Here is a 6000-nt window from a genome sequence, read left to right on the forward strand (position 1 = left end):
ATAAATAACACATCAATAAAATAAATCTCAACTACTTGATGTCATTCATACAACCTAATACTGTACTTGAGAATATAAAATAAAAGAACAAACAAATAAAAGAAAAGATGTCGGAGATTATCTCAACCGAGCTTTTTACACCCCAAATCGAGTCACCACATCCAATGGCACGGGATAGCTGATTTCAGCCAAACTAGGTAACTACCTCTTAAAATCTCTACAATACCTTAACCCCCAAAATTGACTTAGGTCCCCCTCTACTTTTTCCAACCCTTAAAATTAACTTAGGTCTAGATAGGAGAAAGAGTACTACCTAAGGTTTGGGTGAGAGAAAATTAGAGAGAGAAATATGGAGAGAGAGATGAGAGAGAGAGAGGTTGTGTGTAGAGATGGGGGGGGGAGCACCCTTATTTATAGTGAATATTTAGGTTTAGGGTTTTCCTATAGTTTGCTTCTTTCATGAGATTAAATCTAGACCGTTGATCAAGGTGACTTGTGGGGTAAGAGATCTGAGTCATCCATTCCATAGATGGGCCACCAACATTACGTAAGGAGCTTGAACCATTATCCTCATTTCCTTAAACCATTTTCTCATCAATATATTTAAATAAAATAAATATCGTGCATTCCATAAAATTCCATGATCCATGTCACATATTCCATAAGGATATATAAAAAATAATCAAGTAAAAAAATATTACCAAATATAAATAAGATAAGGTCAATATTTACTATCTATTCAAATTGACCATATCCCTTTAAAGCAAACTTGCTATAAAACAAATAAAGCCGTGGTCAATATTTCCCTTCCAAGATTTGACCACATGCCACAAAACAAACTTACCTTAACTTAAAGTCTTGAACACAAAGCAATTAAAGAGAATCCAAAGGGTGGGGCGTGCCATCCCTTTGTGGCACATGTGGGCCCCCACCCACATGCCACATGGTGGGCCCATGTGCACTTTGGGCCCCCATGGAATTTTATAAAAAAAAATTTTAGAATTAAATAAAACAAATTAATATATATTTGAATTTTTACAACTTTGTAAAATCAATAACTGTATTTTTATAAGTCCAAAAATCATAATTAAAATATTGAAAGATTCATAAAAATTCAAATAATAAAACTAAAATTATTTTAATAATAAAATGAATACAATTAAATTAATATGATGGGAAAAGGATCCATATGGTTTTAGGAATTCAATCTGTAAATATGGGGTACTCCACCTCCAACTGTGGACTACAAACCACCTTAGCTTTATCGAGCCGACCCAGTATTTCCCATGACCCACAGTTCAAGCAGGGGCTCATTAACGGGTCACCAAAGTCAGGTCGATGAATCAAGGAATCGCAATCCCAGTATGTGGATTACAGGTCCTCCCCTAGAGACAAGTCAAGGTTACCACGACCTGATGCGACCACAACTCTATGCCACATAGGGGTATCCCTCGCACATGTATACGCTTCACCTAAAGGTACATATTTGGCTTCCCCGAATGATCCATCAATATGCATGCTATGTGATGGAACATGGATGAGGTTTTGGCCCCCGTCTCAATAGGCATACTATCACACACAAGGATCACACAGTCCCTCGACTCTCTCATCTAGGCATAAGCTCCGACCTCATCAAGGGGCTAACTCAAAACTTTCATTGTTTTAATTCTTTTATGCTTAGGTATCTTGAGTTTTCCAACCAACTGGTCTAGATCAATAAGCACAGTCTGGTATAAGCAAACATCATTTGCTTAGTATGGTTCTCGAGGGACAATACTCCCACTGAGTTTATGTTTCACTATAATAAAAGTATTTTAATACACACTCATAAGGCATTTAAAGGCCACATAAACCCAACAGGAACCAACGAGGCACCTCAGAAACTAAATTATACATTAAAAATGCATTTGAATCATAAGGCAAACCTCTCTAATATGAAAACATATGAAAGATTGTGTTGGCTCAAAAGTAACTGTGAAAAAGAAAGAGGAATAAAAGAAATAAAAAAGTTGAAAAGAGAAAGATCATAAGAGAGTCTTTTGACATGAGCCATTGTGGCCACTATATCCCTATCTACTTTATATCCTTGAATATTTGTAGTTTTATCTCAAAATAGTTCCTTCTATGGTCAATGAGAATTGTCTTTGTTTAAAGTATTTAGTGGGGCATTGTACTATTAATTAATAGCCAAACCCCCTTCAAAAGATGAGTGCCCCCTCTTTTTTTCCTGGACAAGTTTCTAAACTAAAGGCTCCTATAAAAGGATATGCCTACTTTCTCCTCTCAAACATTATTAATATCTGTACTCTTCTATTTTTTTTATTTTTTTTATTTTATTTTATTTTTTTTTAAAGTTAGATCCAAAGGCAATTGTACTAACAAAAAATTCAATTGTTGTAGTCTGATATCACACATACATGCACCTGCGCATTCGATCACACAAGAATTCATATGCTTATTTATAAAATGTCCAAATGGTATGGGAGATATCACAGTTCCTAAGAGCCTCCTTGACCATAAATTTCCCCTTGTTTTGATATATTGCCTTGTAGCAAGCTTTGATGGCAATAGTATATATGTGCTGCTCCTGTCCAAAGCAAATCACATAATCATACACCAAAGGTGAGTAGAGCCATAAAATCGATTGAATGCAATGCCACAAAACACTTGACCTCAGAGAAGTCATGATTGTGAAGATCAATTGGTGTACATTTCAATTCTTGCATACTCTACAGTTAAGAGTAATAATCTTATCTTTTTCATTTCATGTTTGACTTGAAATATTGTATAGTCACCACAAAAAATAATAGAGAAACTAATGAGATAAAATAAGTTAAATGGTTCAATATAGACAACATCTAAGAGATGCTATGGAAACAAAACAATAATCAAACCAAATCATCATGAAGGGCACATGGCTCGAGCAAAAAATGAGAACTGAATCAAGGCAGTCTTGTATTCAAGAAAAGCGATTTAATTTAGATAAATACTGGACAGGATGGTAAGGCATTCACAAATCTAAATATTTAGTCTTGATTAAAAGAATTAAACTTTCCAATCATTATATCAAAGAAGTGTCATATGTAAAATGGGGAGTTAGTCCTGATGATGATGGATTGATGGTGTCGCATCCAGCACAACTTTTGAAAACTACAGCTTCAGCTAGTACAAGTCATAGAACAAGTGTAAATACAATAAAGCTTGAAAATACCAAAAGATAGACATAATGAATGGGACTTTCTTGAAGGAGACAATAACAGATAAGTCGTTCTAGCTTCTGGTACCATAAAAACTCATGATAATAATTCACGATAATAGAAATGCCTTGATTCCAAAAATCAAAAAGTGTTTCACACAATATTTTATACACATTAGGTGTTATTAAATAAATAAATAAAAAGTGAAACCATCTAAAATTTTCACCAAAGGCTCAAGATTCAAATCAAAAGTCCAATTTGTGGGTCATTTTCGGTATGTAATAAAACAAGCCAATGGTTCAATGAGATAATAAATAAGAAACGAATGGCAAGATCCACTTTGTAACAAAGTAAACAACCAACACTCAGCAAACTTCTTATCAAACTCATGTTTTCATCAGCATTAGTACATATGTAGTACTTCAAAAGTATGAATGCACTGTACGATGATATGGTTCACAAGCACAAAATATGAAATCAAGTATACCATCCATAATGATAAAACATCAAGCTTGAATATCTTATTTTAGAGAAGTATATTTAAGGGCCTTTTGCTTACTGCATATTCATCTAAGATGAAGAGCTTCACTGAATATGAAGTGTAACATTCTTTTTGAAAATAACTAAAAATCTAAGTTGCTCTAAGAATGAAAACCCAAACTAGAAGTCTATTGTTAAATCAATCATGACTGGTAATAATAACCAAACCATGAACCATTTTGAGCACATCTCATGTTACCAACTGTGGCCTTTAGCTAAAAAATGGATTACTTAATGCCTTTTTTTTTTCTATGAAATAGTACACCATATTAGATTGTCTATACGTTCACAAATCTTTATAGCATTGAAATAAAAGAAGGGTGTAGTTTGTACTCCACTTAATAATTATAGTACAGTTTACCCATAAAATAGTCAGTTTAACTATTTGCAAATCATGCTTAAACTATATCATTCAAAAATAAATCATGAATATTTGATGGTTCTCAACATAATATAATATCAAGAGATCCCACCGCGCATACCATATCGAAAGTATGAGTGACGAGAACATGAAGGGAAGAGCAATTCAGTTGAAAATACACAGATCAATCATTGTTGCATGCAACTTCAGCGTTGCTCAGCTTCATGGGAAGAAACAAAAGATAAAGTGACAAAGTTAAAGAAAATAACACACTCCCAAGGATCCATGGAAAATAAACAAAATTAATTACTAAAATGTTGATCTCATTGTGTTGATGTTCCATAATCAGAGTTGGATGCACACAAATGTGGAACATCAACTCAATGGGATCAACATTTCAATTACTTAATTTTGTTATTTTTAAATTCATGGATCCTTGGGAGTGTGTTATTTTCTTTAATTATGGAGATAAACACATCCCTCTCTATCCACGTTACCATATAGAAATAAGACAACCTATAAACCTATTGGAAATAGTTATTGTAATGCTGTAAAATCCTCCAAATCTATTATCTCGACCATTAAGGGAAGAAAAAATTATAGTCTTGTAAAAAGAAACTCTTTAAATCATACAAAGAGAGGGATAAGGGTGATCTCTCTCTCTCAAATTTGCATTAAAATATTGTTAGACCCCATTCCCCTCTCTTCTCTTTCTCTATCATACTAATTTGCAGAGAGTAAGAATGGCACACGGCTCACTAAGTTGTAAGAACGACCCACAAGCCAAAGGCAGGAGGGTGATCTCTATTTAGTTTGCATTAAAATGCCGCTAGATTCCCTGCCTCTCTCCTCTCTCCCTCTCTTACACTAATTTTCAGAGAGATTAAGAATTTGCAAAGAGTTAAAAAACGGCCCACAACCCAAACCAAACATGTGAGTTTAGGTTTTTTGTCTTTGTTTTTTTCTTCTCCTTTTTCCTTTATTTGTGATGAATTCTTTAGGAAATCTTTTTTTTTTCTTTTTAGATTCTTACTTTTTTTTTTCTTCTTTAGTAATGAATTCATTCGTAAATCTCTGTTTTTTTTTTTCTTTTTTCTATATCTGTGATGAATTCTTTACTAGATTTCATTTATCAATTATAATCAATTATTCTTTAACATGAATTATTTATAGTTACAATCCAAAAGACAAGACAATATACTATTAGTACTCTTGAATTTGCAGCTTAGTAGTGCACCTGCAATTTTTAAAAAATACTTACAATTACAATCTAAGAAACAAGAGAATAAAATATTAGTACTCTTGAATTTGCTTTTAGTAAAACTGCTTAGTTAGTAGTAATGAAGAGGTAGGAATTCAGTAGTATAAAACTTCCTCTGTCCTAGGTGCTAAAGAAGAGCTAGGAATTCGGCAGTATAAAATACATACTACTTGAACATGCAATATGTAGAGCTTGGTTGCATAATGGAGCATTTTATTTGAATTGTGAAAGTTTGGGACTTTTAGAATTTGCATCATATAGAAAGAAGGCATAAGGATTGTGTTGAAGTATAACTCTTTTGAAACAAAATTATATATCAACACAGTATTTGTTTAATATAAAATCAGTAAATAGGATTCCCTATTTCTTCTGTCTTTATCTCTGTATCCATAATGATGTTTTTCCGTATAAGACATTTGTGATTTTTATTAGACTTCCTCTCTTTACAACTTCGTATTTGACTTGGAGAATGATAGAGAATAATATCCCACGTGTTAAAAAATTGTTGCCAAGAGTTTTACTTTCAATAATGTGCAAGTGACTGAACAACAACAATTGCAATCCTAGAGACAAGAGAATAGAATATGTAGTAATTTTCTAATAAATCTTTACAACTACAATCCAAGAGACAAGAAAATAGA

The sequence above is a fragment of the Amborella trichopoda genome, chromosome 10 (genome assembly GCF_054954075.1).
Source record: "Amborella trichopoda isolate Santa Cruz 75 chromosome 10, AtrichopodaSantaCruz75HAP2 v2.0, whole genome shotgun sequence".
In the NCBI taxonomy this organism is placed as follows: domain Eukaryota; kingdom Viridiplantae; phylum Streptophyta; class Magnoliopsida; order Amborellales; family Amborellaceae; genus Amborella; species Amborella trichopoda.